This window comes from Mustelus asterias, chromosome 11, assembly GCF_964213995.1.
Source record: "Mustelus asterias chromosome 11, sMusAst1.hap1.1, whole genome shotgun sequence".
In the NCBI taxonomy this organism is placed as follows: Eukaryota; Metazoa; Chordata; class Chondrichthyes; order Carcharhiniformes; family Triakidae; genus Mustelus; species Mustelus asterias.
Genome location: NC_135811.1, coordinates 9,715,942 through 9,734,135, shown reverse-complemented (window position 1 = coordinate 9,734,135; position 18,194 = coordinate 9,715,942).

Here is an 18,194-nt window from a genome sequence, read left to right as displayed (position 1 = left end):
TCAGCAAGCAGAGGGACAATAGTGAAACGGGCCTTGGTGTGAGTTAATATATGGCAGAAGGCATTAGAATGTGGGAGACCAGCCAGTCAAGTTTAGAGGTAACAAAGATGAATAAGTGTTTCAACAGCTTATGATCTGAGCCAGGGATGAAGAGGTGGAAATTGGAAGTCCTAATGATGGTGTGAAAATTTGATAGAGCTCGAACAAAGTTATTTGATAAGATAGATCTGATTTTATGATTCACTGATTTTGCTGCATTCACAGTTTATGCAAAACCACCATCATAGGTTAGAATCATAGAAACCCTACAGTGCAGAAGGAGGCCATTCGGCCCATCGAGTGTGCACCGACCACAATCCCACCCAGGCCCTATCCCCACATATTTACCCACTAATCCCTCTAACCTACGCATCCCAGGACTCTAAGGGGCAATTTTTAAACCTGGCCAATCAACCTAACCCGCACATCTTTGGACTGTGGGAGGAAACCGGAGCACCCGGAGGAAACCCACGCAGACACGAGGAGAATGTGCAAACTCCACACAGACAGTGACCCGAGCCGGGAATCGAACCCGGGACCCTGGAGCTGTGAAGCAGCAGTGCTAACCACTGTGCTACTGTGCCGCCCCGTTGAGAGTCACTCATTGGTCACTTGGTAAATATGTGGTTTTGTTAATGAGAAAGACAAAAGGGACATTAAATTTAATTAGAAGAATGTATGTTGGGGGTGTGACAGCATAAAATGGGCACTATTCACAAAGGCAAGGGATACGTTGATTGATGGTGTCTCGGAGGGGTGTGTGAACCCTTTAAAACAAGTCACCATTATGAGGGGAGAAATGTTAGGCGAATTAAAAAGCATTAAGGTAGACAAATTCCCAGGGCCAGATGGCATCTATCCCAGATTTCTGAGGGAGACAAGAGATGAAATTGCTGGGCCTCAAACAGAAATCTTTGTTTCTTCGTTGGCCACTGGTGAGGTCCCAGAGGATTGGAGAATGGCCAATGTTGTCCCATTATTTAAGAAGGGTAGCAAGAATAACCCAGGTAATTATAGGCCAGTGATCTTGAAGTCAGTGATAGTGAAATTGTTGAAGATTATTAGGAATAGGATCTGTACACATTTGGAACTGAATGATCTTGCACGAGGGAGGTCATGTCTCACTAATTTAATTGAGTTTTTTGAGGAGGTGACAAAAATGATTGAGGAGGGAAGGGCTGTGGATGTTGTCTACATGGACTTTAGTAAAGCATTTGACAAGGCCCCTCATGGCAGGCTGGTGCAAAAGATTAAATCTCATGGGATCAGGGATGAACTAGCTAGAAGGATTCAGAACTGGCTTGGCCATAGAAGACAGAGGGTAGCGGTGGAAGGGTGTTTTTCTGAATGGAGGTCTGTAACTAGTGGTGTTCCGCAGGGATCAGTGCTGGGACCTCTGCTATTTGTAATATGAATAAATGACTTGGATGAAAATGTAGCTGGTCTAATTAGCAAGTTTGCAGATGATACTAAGATTGGCAGAGCTGGGGATAGTGATGAAGATTGTCAGAGAATACAGCAGGGTATAGATAAGCTGGAAAATTGGGTGGAGAAATTGCAGATGGAATTTAATCCAGCCAAATGCGAGGTGATGCATTTTGGTGGATCCAATTCAGGTGAGAGCTATCAAATAAATGGCAGAACAATCAGGAGCTTAGACACAGAGAGGGATCTGGGAGTACAGGTCCACAGATCCTTAACAGTGACAGCACAGGTGGAAAAAGTGGTGACAAAAGCATATGGCATTCTTGCCTTCATCGGCCGGGGCATCGAGTATAAAAGTTGACTAATTATGTTACAGTTGTATAACACGTTGGTTAGGCCACATTTGGAATGCTGTATCCAATTCTGGTCACCGCACTACCAGAAGGATGTGGAGGCTTTGGAGAGAGTACAGAAAAGGTTTACCAGAGTATTGCCTGTTATGGAGGGTATTAGCTATGGGGAGAGATTGAATACACCAGGATTGTTCTCCCTGGAAAGACGGAGGCTGAGGGGTGACCTGATAGAAATTTATAAAATAATGAGGGGTATCGATAGGGTGAACAGTTGGAAGCTTTTTCCCAGGGCGGAAATGACAATTACAAGGGGGCACTAGTTCAAGATAAGGGGGGGAAAGGTTCAGTGGAGATATGCGGGGGACGTTTTTTACAGAGGGTGGTGGGGGCCTGCCAAGTGAGGTGGTTGAGGCAGTTACATTAGCCACATTTAAGACTTATCTTGATAGGCATATGAACAAACAGGGATTAGAGGGATATAAGCAGTTGGTTTAGATAGGTAAACGTGATTGGCGCAGGCTTGGAGGGCCAAAGGGCCTGTTCTAATTCTATAGAATTCTATAGTTCTTATAGAATTAGGTGTCCATTGTATATCACAACTTACCTTCCTTATCATTAGACACGTATATAATTGGTGGCTATTTAAATAATACCCTTTTTTTATTCAATCGCGGGACATGGGTGACACTGGCTGACCAGAGTTTATTGCCCATATCTAGTTGCCAGCGGAGAGTTGAGAGTCAACCACATTGCTGTGGCTCTGGAGTCACAAGTAGGCCAGACCAAGTCAGGATGTTAGATTTCCTTCCCTAAAGGACATCAGTGAACCTGATGGGTTTTCTGATAAGCGACAATGGGTTTCATGGTCATCAGTTTAATTCCAGACATTTTTTATTGAATTCAAATTCCGCTGTCTGCCGTGGCGGGATTTGAACCTGGGTCCCCAGAACATTAGCTGAGTTTCTGGATCATTTGTCTGGTGATAATACCATTAGGCCATCACACAAAGTCAAAATTAACTTCCTTTTGTGGGGTCAAGTGAGACCAGGATCAATGCTGTGACAATGTCAGTTTTGTTCTTAGTGAGTTACCTGTCTGAAGGTGGCAAGTTAAGGGAATGTTCTAATGAGGGTATCAACACCATACATAGCATTGGCATCATGCCAGGCCCCACTGGCAGTTCTAGTGCAAATATACCATGCAGTGATGTTCCGACGTAGATGGAAAGCTGAGATCAAAGTCATTGTATTATACCTGGAGGATTTTGTAGAAGCAAGGGGAGATTAAGAAGAGTCAGGGTAATTAAACAGGGTGGTGCAACAGCTTAAGTTGCTATGCTCCAGGATGATTTAAAACATGAAATATGCACATCTGAAATGGAACTGGATAAACACTGAAGTGACTTAACAAGCTAGTGAGTATCAGGCAGGTTAAAGTTAAGGCAGTCCTTCGTCAGAAATGACATGATTGGACTTTCATCTACTTTGACAGGTTGAATCAAGCACCTTGAGAAGGCCAGTCAGGTGTTGGGCGTTCCTCACTGGGCTACGTGACAATTTCCAACAACTTTTCCATATATTGAGAGAACTAAGAAAATAAATCTACAAATGTCACACATTCAGTGTGTTATTACCCAAATTAATGCAAGTTTAATTCTGCGGCTGATAATGCATCAGAGCACTAATTATTTTCTTGAAATGTCTGGTTTTCTAATGGGGCCACGGCTAAGATGGCTCCGCGTTAGTTATTTTCTCTCTCTGTTCAGAGTGGTTGTCCACCATTCACTCTGTTGGTTTGGTAGTTCTGTACTTACTATGGTTTGTTACTGTTTCACATTGTTCTCATAGAATCATAGAAACCCTACAGTGCAGAAGGAGGCCATTCGGCCCATCGAGTCTGCACTGACCACAATCCCACCCAGGCCCTACCCCCACATATTTTACCCGTTAATCCCTCTAACCTACACATCTCAGGACTCTAAGGGGCAATTTTTTAACCTGGCCAATCAACCTAACCCGCACATCTTTGGACTTTTGTAGGTGTTAAAATTATCAGTGAAAACCAGTGCATAACCAATCAGACACACCATTCCTCCATTTCTCCTTTTCCCAAGTACCATTACCTCTTTTGTCATTTGATCTCTCCTGCCTTCTGCCATATCAGTAAGAAGTTTAACAACACCAGGTTAAAGTCCAACAGGTTTATTTAATAAACCTGTTGGACTTTAACCTGGTGTTGTTAAACTTCTTACTGAGTTTACCCTAGTCCAACGCCGGCATCTCCACATCATTTCTGCCATATCACCAACCTTCACTTTTGTCCTTTCTTTCTCTTCCTCCCCCCCTCACCTTCCCAGCCTCTTGCTCAAAACCCGTCACATTTCTAACATTTTCCAGCATCGACAAAATGTCCTCAGCCCGAACCGTTAACCATTTAACTCTCCACCGATGCTGCCAGCATTTTCTGTTTTGAAATTGTCCAGGACTGTCACCCTTAAGATTTACTCAACAGTATCCAGAGGTAAGGTGGGAAATAGATTGGTGTGAGCCTCTGCTCCCTTCCCGATCTGCCAACCTTTAGATGAGGATTTGGCCGGATGGGCAAGATGCCAAAGAGTTGCTCAGCTAAGTTTTTAAGTTTAAGTTTTTTTTAACTTTATTCATTAGTGTCACAAGTAGGCTTATATTAACACTGCAATGAAGTTACTCTGAAAACTTCACAGTAGGCCAGACCAAATAGGGATGTTACATTTCCTTCCCTAAAGGACATTACTGAATCAGATGGGTTTTTCATAGAAATCATAGAAACCCTACAGTGCAGAAGGAGGCCATTCGGCCCATCGAGTCTGCACCGACCACAATCCCACCCAGGCCCTACCCCCACATATTTTACCCACTAATCCCTCTAACCTACGCATCCCAGAACTCTAAGGGGCAATTTTTTTAACCTGGCCAATCAACCTAACCCGCACATCTTCGGACTGTGGGAGGAAACCGGAGCACCCGGAGGAAACCCACACAGACACGAGGAGAATGTGCAAACTCCACACAGACAGTGACCCGAGCCGGGAATCGAACCCGGGACCCTGGAGCTGTGAAGCAGCAGTGCTAGCCACTATGCTACCGTGCCGGTTTTTCTGACAATCGACAATGGTTTCATGGTTATCAGTAAATTCTTAATTCCAGACGTTTTTTATTGAATTCAAAATCCACCATCTGCCGTGGCGGGATTCGTACCTGGGTCCCCGGAACATTAGCTGAGTTTCTGCACTCCATTCCAGCACCTGTTTGGGTACACTGAGGGAGAATTTAGCATGACCGGTGCACTTAACCAGAACGTCTTTCAGACTGAGAGTGGAAACCGGAGTACCCGGAGGAATCTCATGCAGACACGGGGAGAACGTGCAAACTCCGCACAGTGAGCCAAGCCGGGAATCGAACCTGGGTTCCTGGCGCTGTGAGGCAGCAGTGCTGATCACTGTGCCACCGTGCTGCCATAGCTCCTGTGGAATTCAACCTCACCAAGGGTAAATTCATCAATCTCACACTCCCAAGGGGGAGCTACACTCAAACGGAGCTCAAGTCACAATATTGGTGTTCTGATATTACATCCTTGTCCCTGATCCAAGCTCCCATCAAACTTCCCACTGGCAGCAAGGGAGAAAATCCAGAAAAAAGTAAGGACAGAAGAACCTTAGTCATAGAGTCATGGCGGTTTACAGCATGAAAACAGGCCCTTCAGCCCAACTTGTCCATGCCGCATCTTTTTTCTAACCACTAAGCTAGTCCCAATTGCCCACGTTTGGCCCATATCCCTCTATAGCCATCTTACCCATATAACTGAACATTTTTTAAAAGACAAAATTGTACCCGCCTCTACTACTACATCTGGCCGCCTGTTCTGGACACTCATCATCCTCTGTGTGAAAAGATTGCCCCTCTGGATCCTTTTGTACCTCTCCCCTCTCACCTTAAACCTATGCCTTCTAGTTTTAGTCTCCCCAACTTTAGAAAAAGATATTGACTATCTAGCTGATCTATATCCCTCATTATTTTATAGTCAAAGTAGGATTACAGCTGTCTCTAAACTAGATATATTATTGTCGGTACAAATATTACATATAATAGAAGGAATGTCCACAAAGTCTGTTAAGACGTGATGTGACATAAATTTGTCTTGTGTGATAGCACAGAAATCATCTGATAGTCCATTTACGTTCCGTCCAATTTTTAATTTCCTTTCACCCTAATCTCAATTCAATTTTGATTCTCAGATAATCCAGGAGGATTCACAATCTTACTTCTCACTAGCTCCCTGGTTTGAAATGGGTGAGAAGTCAAGGGAAGGAGTGAAGATATCGCAGGCCCGGCTTTTGCTACAGCAGCTGAATTTTGGAATGGAAACCCAGGCCTTTGTCTTTCTGTGCAGGCCAGAATCCACTCAGCTGAAACGAACCAGTGTGGGACCAAAGAAAGAAAATGCAGAAACGGTTGCCTGGCCAGGTACCTGGTGTACACACCAGATGTCTGTGTGTGTGGTCTCCCAAGGATATTGTGCAATGGTTGCGGGGGTGTGGGAAGAGAGGAGAGGAACCAGCAAAAACACTGACTTGGCAATCCCGTCAGTGAATTGCGAATCCTTCGTCTGTGAACCTGAGCAGATTTGGCCGAGCAAGCAGTTGCTGAGGTGAGAGTTGCTGTGTCCATTTCTGCAGAGCAGTCCAAATTGCTGAATCGAAGTGTGATATCATGTACGTAGCACAAATGCCAGGTCTGTCAGAAGGTCATCAGCCGGAAGTGTTAACAAGGAACAAAGAACAAAGAAAATTACAGCACAGGAACCGGCCCTTCGGCCCTCCAAGCCTGCACCGACCATGCTGCCCGACTAAACTAAAACCCCCGACCTTGCGGGGACCATATCCCTCTATTCCCATCCTATCCATGTATTTGTCCAGACACCCCTTAAAAGTCACTATCGTATCTACTTTCACTACCTCCCCCGGCAGCGAGTTCCAGGCACCCACCACCTTCTGTGTAAAATAACTCGCCTCGTACATCTAACCCTGTTTCTTACTTCCTGCCTGCTCCACAGAAGCTGCCTGACCTGACCAGCATTTTCTGTTTGCACTTCAGATTTCCAGTATTTTGCTTATTCATTTTATCTTGTTTGTTTTAACAGGGAATGCAACAGTGGTAATTGTATCCCATTCAGTGAGAGGAAGTAGTCATTTGTATGGTTCTGTTGTGGAATGTAATTTAAGAGAGATGTTTATAAACTCAAATACTGCTGGTGATTCCAATCCACAAATATTGACACAAATGCATATTGTGGATCTCTGGCGGATAGGAGACATTACTGTTTCAATGCAGAAATGCAACAATCAGTAGTTCAGTTTTTTTTTGAAATATATGATAAAATGAAACACAAAAGAAAACTGAAATATTTTCAAGGTCTAAGTAAAGGATTAGTGCTCACTTTCTGTAACTGTGTAGTAAATCTGTGACAAATTTCGTGCTGACTCACTGCACAATTTTTGTAACATTGTTAAACACTCTCAGTCAGTAGGAGCTAGAAGAACCTACACCAGTTGCCTGGAACATCACACGCCGGAGGCTTGATAAAGACGTCTTGCTAAATGCCTGCTTGCCTGAGATGTGTGTATGAACAGGAGAAAAGGAACAATTGCCAATCACGCTGTAATTTAGCTCTTTAAATGACATATTCAGTTAACACGTACACTACTCAACATTTAAGTGTACACTGTAATTTAATATCATCTTGGTTGTACCATAAATACTCACATATAAGGTGAGTCATTTACATAACATACAAGTCATCGGGTCCAGAGTAGGCCATTTGGCCTTTTCTGCCTGTTCTGCCCACCGCTAATCAGTAAGATCATGGCTCATCTCCTACCTCAACTCCACCTTTTTCCTTTGTATGCAATAGTGAGATTTTCCAGCCGCTCCGACCGGCGGGATCTTCCAGTCCCGCCGAAGTGAATGGGAGTTTGGATGGCCCGCCATATCCACAGCGGCAAAGCGGGATAATCCCAGTCCAAAAACTTATCAGCCTCAGTCTTGAATAAACTCAGCATGGGGCAACATGGTGGCACAGTGGTTAGCACTGCTACCTCACAGCGCCAGGGACCTCGGTTCAATTCCCGGCTTGGGTCACTGTCTATGTGGAGTTTACACATGGGTTTCGTCCGGGTGCTCTGGTTTCCGCTCACAGTCCGAAAGATGTGCTGGTAGGGTGCATTGGCCATGCTAAATTCTCCCTCAGTGTACCTGAACAGGTGCCGGAGTGTGGCGACTAGGGGATTTTCACAGCAACTTCATTACAGTGTTAATATAAGCCTACTTGTAACTGATAAATAAACTTTAACTTTGAAACTCAAAGACTGAGGGACGGAATTGTCCCGTCTCGCCCGCCACGGGAATTGTAGCGTGCAGGGGCGGACCACGCCAAGGTCCGTTGACCTTGGGTGGGAATTTCCGTCCATGGGGCAAGCGCAGACGGAGGATCCCACCCTGAGCATTTATAGCCCTCTCTGGGGTAGAGAATTCCAAAGATCCACAACTCACCGCTCCCACCCCCCTCAAATGAAGAAATTTCTCCTTCTCTCAGTTCTAATTGCCTGGCTCCTTACTCTGATACTCTGACCCCGTGCTTTAGATTCCCCCAGCCAGGGAACAAAGGAAAGAAGAAAGGACTTGCATTTATATCCCACCTTTCATTTCTTTCAGTTGTCCCAAGTGCACAGCAAGATCCCACATATAAGTGGGATAAATAGCCAGTTAATTTGATTTTAATAATGTATTCAGGGGATCATTGCTGACTAGGACAGCGGCAAACTTCCCTGCTCTTTGAGTGCCACGAGACATTTCCAGTACAAACAGGCTGGATCTCAGTTTGAACTCTCAACCAGAAAAGTGGCACCTCTGACAATGCAGAATTCCCTCTGCACTTCAAGGGAATGTCAGTACTGGAAACGTGAACACATAACTTTCCAAATGGAAGGCTAGCTACCAGCTGAACCCAAGTTGACAGTAGTTATCCAGTGATTTGGGAAACGGTATTAGGGAGGAAGTCACTTTACACGGGTGTGTAGAACCAATCACAGGAATCATTGCAAGTATAATTGGCAAATCAACACTCTATCTCAATTCACTGCATTACTCTATTTTACTCAGCATCATTTATTGAATCATAGAATTCCTACAGTGCAGAAGAAGCCATTGGGCCCATCAAGTCTGCACTGTCTGACAGAGTCACTTACCCATTTCCTCTCCTGTGATGTGCAGGTTAGGTTGATTGGCCATGATAAATTAACCCCAGTGTCAGGGGGATTAGCAGGGTAAATATGAGGGGTTATGGGAATAAGGCCTGGGTGGGATTGTGGTCGGTGCAGACTCGATGGGCCAAATGGCCTCCTTCTGCATTGTAGGGATTCTATGATTCTCTGCCTTATTACCGTACCCCCACATATTTATCATAGCTAATCCATCCAACCTACACACCTAGGGACACTAAGGGTCAATTTAGCATGGCCAATCCACCTGTCCTGCATATCTTTGGACTGTGGGAGGAAACCAGAGCACCCAGAGGAAACCCACGCAGACATGGGGAGAATGTGCAAACTCCACACAGACAATCACCCCAGGCCGGAATTGAACCCAGGGCCCTGGCTCTGTGAGGCAGCAGTGCGAACCATTGTGCCACCATACTGCCCCATGTATTCAGTACGAAGAAAGAGAGATCTCTTATATATGGGCCAGCCTACAGGTACATGATAAATTCATTGGGTCATTTAGTGAATAATTTCATCATCTATACTTCTCCGCTCTGCTTCCTTCTTCCCCTAAAGCAGTGGTTCCCAAACCTTTTCACTGGGCCGCACTTTCGGAATAAAAATTTGCTCACGCCACACCGAATTTTTTATTGATAAGAAATACTTTCAAAAACAAAAAAAAACAACTCCTTGCAGTGCTTGATTCATAACACAGAACACAACTACTTTATAATATGATCATGGGACATCCAGAAAGTATAAAACAATGCTTGTTTAAACCATGTTTAAATGTTTCTTTGATTGTCCTTGAATCTTCCCGCCACACTTGCCATCCCCTCTCGCCGCACCAGTGTGGTGCGCCATACCCTTTGGGAACCACTGCCCTAAAGGGACTAATTTGTGCTGTGATAGAGTTCCACTGGTGCTAAACCGCTCTCCCATAATTTACTCAAATGTTTTTCTGTCTTTGTGAGCTTTGGATTGAGATTCAAGAGGTTCCTTCATGTTGTGATGGAGCAACAGAGGCAATAACATGATTTATGTAGCAACTTTAATGCATTAAAATGTCCCACAGCATTTCACAGTAGCATTATAAGTCAAAGCTTGACACTGAATCACATTTCGCTAAGGTCCCCCATGCAAGACTTCTCGAGAAAGTGAGAGGGCATGGGATCCAAGGGGCTGTTGCCTTGTGGATTCAGAACTGGCTTGCCTGCAGAAGGCAGAGAGTGGTTGTAGATGGGTCTTTTTCTGAATGGAGGCCGGTCACCAGTGGAGTGCCCCAGGGATCTGTTCTGGGACCGTTTGCTGTTTGTCATTTTCATAAATGACCTGGATGAGGAAGTGGAGGGATGGGTTGGTAAGTTTGCCGACGACGCGAAGGTTGGTGGTGTTGTGGATAGGTTGGAGGGATGTCAGAAGCTGCAGCGTGACATAGATAGGATGCAAGACTGGGCGGAGAAGTGGCAGATGGACTTCAACCCGGATAAATGTGTAGTGGTCCATTTTGGCAGGCCAAATGGGATGAAGGAGTATAATATCAAGGGTAAGACTCTTAGCAGTGTAGAGGATCAGAAGGACCTTGGGGTCCGGGTCCATAAGACTCTTAAATCGGCCTTGTAGGTAGAGGAGGTGGTTAAGAAGGCGTATGGTGTGCTGGCCTTCATCAATCGAGGGATTGAGTTTAGGAGTTGGGAGATAATGATGCAGCTTTATAAGACCCTCGTCAGACCCCATTTGAAGTACTGTGCTCAGTTCTGGTCGCCTCATTAGAGGAGGGATGTGGAAATGATTGAAAAGGTGCAGAGAAGATTTACAAGGATGTTGCCTGGATTGGTTGGCATGCCTTATGAGGATAGGCTGAGGGAGCTCGGTCTTTTCTCCTTGGAGAGACGAAGGATGAGAGGTAACCTGATAGAGGTGTGCAAGATGTTGAGAGGTATAGATCGGGTGGATTCTCGGAGGCTTTTTCCCACGGCTGAAATGGGTGCTACGAGAGGACACAGGTTTAAGGTGCTGGGGAGTAGGTACAGAGGAGCTGTCAGGGGTAAGTTTTTCACTCAGAGGGTGGTGGGTGAGTGGAATCGGCTGCCGTCAGTGGTGGCGGAGGCAAACTCGATAGGGTCTTTTAAGAGACTTCTGGATGAGTACATGGGACTTAATAGGATTGAGGGTTACAGGTAAGCCTATATATAAGCCTAGGTAGGCAGGGACATGGCCGCGCAACTTGTGGGCTGAAGGGCCTGTTTGTGCTGTATTTTTTCTATGTTCTATGTTCTATAAGGAGATATTAAGGCAGTGGCGTAGTGGTATTATCACTAGACTAACAATCCCGAGACCCTTGGGAACTGGGTTCAAATCCCACCATGGCAGACAGTGAAATTTAAATCCAATAAAAATCTGGAATTGGAAGTCTAATGATGGCCGTGAAACCATTGTCAATTGTTGTAAAAACCCATCAGGTTCTGTAATGTCCTTTAGGGATGGAAATCTGCCGTCCTTACCTGGTCTGGCCTACATGTGACTCCAGAGCCACAGCAATGTGGTTGATTCTTAAATACCCCATGAAATGGCTGAGCAGGGCAATTAGGGATGGGCAATAGATGTTGGCCCAGCTGGTGATGCCCACATCTCATGAATGAATTTTTAAAAAATTAGGACAGGTAACTAAAAGGTTTTAAGGAGCGTCTTGAGAGATAGGGAGGTGGAGAGCTGAATGAAGTGAATTCTACAGCTCAGGGCCCAAGTAGCTGAAGCAGGCGGCCATTCGGCCCATCGAGTCTGCACCGACCACAATCCCACCCAGGCCCTACCCCCATATATTTACCTGCTAATCCCTCTAACCTCCGCATCTCAGGACTGTAAGGGGCAATTTTTTTTAACCTGGCCAATCAACCTAACCCGCACAACTTTGGACTGTGGGAGGAAACCGGAGCACCCAGAGGAAACCCACACAGACACGAGGAGAATGTGCAAACTCCACACAGACAGTGACCCAAGCCGGGAATCGAACCTAGGTCCCTGGAGCTGTGAAGCAGCAGTGCTAACCACTGTGCTACCGTGCCGCCCTTGGTGGAGTGATTAAAATCAGGAATGCTCAAGAAGCCAGAATTAGAGGAGCGTAGATATTTCGGAGGATTGTTGGCTGAAGAAGGTTACAGAGAATGGGAGGGGCAATCATAGAGGGATTTTAAAACAGGGAAGCATGATAGTTTCCACACGTGTACATGCACATACACATACATAGACACATACATGTACACATGAACATGCACACTCCTGGAGAGCAGGAGCACTGGCTTCATTTTCTCTTCCTGAGCCAAGGGATGCTGAATCTAATTGTATTGCTCTAACTGCGTAGAGCTAACCAGCGTATAGCAGGCACCAAACCTTGCACCCTCCTGCCCTACGTGTCTCTACTGTGCATTGTAACTGCTCTCAAGGAGCACAGTCTCACATGAAGCAACTAATGCACACATATCATAGTTTGTATGGAGCTTTTTCTATAAGCAATGTTACAATCTAAATCTAAGTTTTCAGGGAGTCAGCGTACTTTATATACTCGAATCTCTGGAGTGGGGATTGAACCCTCTCAATGTTGGCCCTCTCTTTCTGAAGGTTATTCTTGTCCCTCAGGCATCTCAGAGAAGATAGGTAGTCTGCCCCAATCTCTCTCTGAACCAATAGTAAGCCACACACAAGGTCAGGGGAGATGCCTAATGATAACTTTCTCCCTTTTTTGCAGGAAGATGTCTAGGGTCCATCTACTTCTCACACATCAATAGATATAGCACTTGGGGTGAATGGGATCAAAAGTTATGGGCAGAAAACAGGATTAGGCTATTGAGTTGGATGATCAGCTATGATTGTGATGAATGGAAGAGGAGGCTTGAAGGGCTAATGGCCTCTCCTGCTGCTGTCTTTTATGTTTCTGTGTTTCCTACAGATGAATAGTACCATTTTTTAAAAAAAGTCACTTAGAACAAAGAACAGTACAGCACAGGAAACAGGCCCTTCGGCCCTCCAAGCCTGTGCCGCTCCTTGGTCCAACTAGACCAATCGTTTGTATCCCTCCATTCCCAGGCTGCTCATGTGACTATCCAGGTAAGTCTTAAACGATGTCAGCGTGTCTGCCTCCACCACCCTACTTGGCAATGCATTCCAGGCCCCCACCACCCTCTGTGTAAAAAACATCCCTCTAATATCTGAGTTATACTTCGCCCCTCTCACCTTGAGCCCGTGACCCCTCGTGATCGTCACTTCTGATCTGGGAAAAAGCTTCCCACTTTTCACCCTATCTATCCCCTTCATAATCTTGTACATCTCTATTAGATCTCCCCTCATTCTCCGTCTTTCCAGGGAGAACAACCCCAGTTTACCCAATCTCTCCTCATAGCTAAGACCCTCCATACCGGGCAACATCCTGGTAAACCTTCTCTGCACTTTCTCTAACGCCTCCACGTCCTTCTGGTAGTGCAGCGACCAGAACTGGACGCAGTACTCCAAATGTGGCCTAACCAGCGTTCTATACAGCTGCATCATCAGACTCCAGCTTTTATACTCTATATCCCGTCCTATAAAGGCAAGCATACCATATGCCTTCTTCACCACCTTCTCCACCTGTGTTGCCACCTTCAAGGATTTGTGGACTTGCACACCTAGGTCCCTCTGTGTTTCTATACTCTTGATGACTCTGCCATTTATTGTATAACTCCTCCCTACATTATTTCTTCCAAAATGCATCACTTCGCATTTATTTGGATTAAATTCCATCTGCCATTTCTCCGCCCAATTTTCCAGCCTATCTATATCTTGCTGTATTGCCCGACAATGCTCATCGCTATCCGCAAGTCCAGCCATCTTCGTGTCATCTGCAAACTTGCTGATAACACCAGTTACACCTTCTTCCAAATCATTTATATATAATCACAAATAGCAAAGGTCCCAGTACAGAGCCCTGCGGAACACCACTGGTCACAGACCTCCAGCCGGAAAAAGACCCTTCGACCGCTACCCTCTGTCTCCTTTGGCCAAGTAAGAAGTTTAACAACACCAGGTTAAAGTCCAACAGGTTTATTTGGTAGCAAAAGCCACACAAGCTTTCGGTGCTCCAAGCCCCTTCTTCAGGTGAGTGGGAATTCTGTTCACAAACAGGGCATATAAAGACACAGACTCAATTTACATGAATAATGGTTGGAATGCGAATACTTACAACTAATCAAGTCTTTAAGAAACAAAACAACGTGAGTGGAGAGAGCATCAAGATAGGCTAAAAAGATGTGTATTGTCTGCAGACAAGACAGCCAGTGAAACTCTGCAGGTCCAAGTTCCTCGTTTAAGATGTTTAACCTGGTGTTGTTAAACTTCTTACTGTGTTTACCCCAGTCCAACGCCGGCATCTCCACATCCTTTGGCCAAGCCAGTTCTCCACCCATCTAGCCACTTCTCCTTGTATCCCATGAGCCTTAACCTTCTTAACCAACCTGCCATGTGGGACTTTGTCAACTGCCTTACTGAAATCCATATAGACGACATCCACGGCCCTTCCTCAATCTCTCCATATAAGACATCACTCATCCCAGGACTCAATCTAGTGAGCCTTTGTTAGATTCTGCCTGAGGATATTAGAATTTTAATTGAGTCAAAAAAAATTCTTCGAGAATACTAAGATAAGTATCCCCGTCAACCGAAAGAATACTTCATAGAAATCATAGAAACCCTACAGTGCAGAAGGAGGCCATTCGGCCCATCGAGTCTGCACCGACCACAATCCCACCCAGGCCCTACCCCCACATATTTACCCGCTAATCCCTCTAACCTACGCATTTTAGGATTCTAAGGGGCAATTTTTTTTTTTAACCTGGCCAATCAACCTAACCCGCACATCTTTGGACTTTGGGAGGAAACCGGAGCACCCGGAGGAAACCCACGCAGACACGTCTTAGTATTCTCGAAGAATGTTTCTTGACTCAATTAAAATTCTAATATCCTCAGGTAGAATCTAACAAAGGCTCACTAGATTGAGTCCTGGGATGAGTGATGTCTTATATGGAGAGATTGAGTAGAATGGGCCTATGCCCTCTGGAGTTAAGAGTTAGAGGTGATTTCAATGAAACTTATGCAATCTTAGAAGACTTGACAGGGTAGAGGCTGGTAAGCTGTTTCCCTTGGTTGGAGAATCTAGAATTGGAGGATCATAGTCACATGTTAAGGGATCAGCCATTTACAACTGAGATGATGAAAAATGTCTTCCCTCAGAGGGCTGTGAGTCCTTTGAATTTTCTACCTCTGGGGGCTCTACATGCCCAGCCATTGAATATATTCAAAACCGAGACTGAGAAAGTCTCATTGAGGTAATCAAGGCATGTGGAGATCAGGTACAAAAGTGTTGAGATCAGCCACGACCTTATTAAATGGTGGAGTGGAGTCAAAGGGCCATATGGCCCACACTTGCTGCTATTTCTTATGTTCTTATGAGTATCCTACTACACTTCTGAGCTTCCCAGCCAATTGTTATCGCTTGCCCAAGTAAATGATGAACCATTCTCAGTCTGTGCCGAGGATTCAGATTGGGAACTCGACGTTCTAAGGAATCACAGGCACAATTCAAGTCCTACTCTTCCGCAGTCTCCATAATGCCAGCTTAGTTCAGTTGGTTCACCCCTTAATCACAAGGTTATGGATTCAAGCCACAGTGTAAGACCTGAACGCACAACTTGACTAAAGCTTCAATGCTGAATTACTGGCAGTGTTGTCCTTCTAATGAAACACTAAACTGAGGCCTCATCCAGCTGCTTAAATGTTTCAGATGTGGGTAGGGCATCTCAAGGTGTCATGTTAAGTGCAGCAAGATCATAACCAAAAGTCAATCAAAATTAATTCATTCCATTACTATGGTTCACTTAGGGTAAGATTCTGGGGTTATCATTGGCCAGAAACTGAACTGGACTAGCCATAGAAATATTGTGACTAAGTGTAGGTCAGAAGCTGAGGAGTCTGCAGTGAGTAACTCAACATCTGACTCTCCAAAGCCTGTCCAACATCTTCAAGGCACAACCCAGGAGTGTGATGGAATACTCTGCATTTGACTGGATGAATACAGTTCCAACACCAGTCAAGAAACTTGACACTATCCAGGACAAAGCAGCCCCCTTGACTGGCACTCCATCTACCACCTTAAACATTCACTCCTTCCATCACTGTCACACAATGGCAACCGGGTATACCATCCACAAGATGCACTGCAGCAATTCACCAAGCATCCTTCAACAACACCTTCCGAAACTGCAACCCCTACCATCTAGAAGGACAAGGGCAGCAGCGTCTAGGAACACCACCACCTGCAAGTTCCCTTCCAAGCCACTCACTACCCTGCCTTGGAAATATATCGCTGTCCCTTCAAAATTCTGGTTCTCCCTCTAACAGCACTGTGGGTGTACCTACACCACATGGACTTCAGCAGTACAAGAAGGTGGCTCACCACCACCTTCTCAAGGACTGGTAGGGATTGTTATAGTGCAGAAGGAGGCCATTTGGCCCATCGAGTCTGCACCGACCACAATCCCACCCAGCCCCATAGCCCCACATACTTACCCAAGCTAGTCCCCCGACACTAAGGGCAATTTAGCATGACCAATCAACCTGACCCGCACATCTTTGGACTGTGGGAGGAAACCATAGCACCCGGAGGAAACCCACGCAGACACGGGGAGAACGTGCAAACTCCACACAGACAGTGACTCAAGCTGGGAATCGAACCCGGGTCCCTGGCGTTGTGAGGCAGCAGTGCTAACCACTGTGCCACCGTGCCGGGTAACAGATACTGGCCTGGCCAACGAAGCTATGGGAGATTCATTTTGAAACTCCCACTGAAAAAAACCAGTGGGATTTACTCCAGCTTTCATGCGAATTCGACACTTGGAATTTTTTTGGATAGTCCCGGCCATACTTCAGCAGTGAGGTGACCATTTACACACTGAGTAGGAATCTTTTTAATTTTCATGGGGAGAAACAGTTAAGTGGAATCTTTTATTTTTTAGTCAGGGACAGACATGCAATGCCAGATATTCCACCATTAACATGTCTCATCAAAGTCACACAATGCTCTTTCAAAAGAAAACTAGCTATGCAGAGTATTCGCAAAGGTGATAATTTTGGGACTGATTGCCTTCCCTCTTTTTTTTTGTTTCCATTTTGCATTCTGTACCCGTATAGTACACCACCCTCGAAGAGTGAAATTGTAATCCTTTACTGTCTGTTCATCGGTTATGACATTCTTGTGCTGGCCTGCCTAGAAAGGCTGTAATTATAACACATTCATGCTGATAAGTACCACTTAAGGAGCCAACTTGTTCTCCTGGAACGCCGGATTAATCCCTCCTTTCCTGAAGTTTGTGAAGAGTTCTTTAAATTCTATTTCTCTAATCTCTTCATTTGTTTTTTTGTTAAAAAATAAGATCGATAACTGTATACACACACACACACAGATAATGATGTTTAAAGTTTATTTATTAGTCACAAGTAGGCCTACATTAACACTGATGTGGAGTTGCCGGCGTTGGACTGGGGTAGGCACAGTAAGTAGCCTCACACCAGGTTAATGTCCAACAGGTTTATTTGGTAGCACGAGCTTTCGGAGCGCTGCTCCTTCATCAGGTGAGTCTCTGCACAGACAGTCACCCAAGGCCAGAATTGAAACCAGGTCCCTGGAGCTGTGAGGCAGCAGTGCTAACTACTGTGACACCGTGTAACCATCCAGATGCCTCTTAAGTGTTGCTAATGTACCTGCTTCCACTACCTCCTGTGGCAGCATGTTCCAGACACCCACCACTCTCTGCCCCGCACATCTCCCTTAAACTTTCCCCCTCTCACCTTGAACCTGTGCCCCCTTGTAATTGACACTTTCAACCTGGGAAAATGCTTCTAACTAGCCACCCAGTCTACGCCTCTCATAATTTTGTAGACCCCTATAGGTCTCCCCATAGCCTCCGTCTTTCCAGTGAGAACTGTTTGAGCCTCTCAGCTGCTGTAGGGGAAAGAGACATGAGTTCTGCTTCTTCATAAAATACCTTTATTTCTTTGAA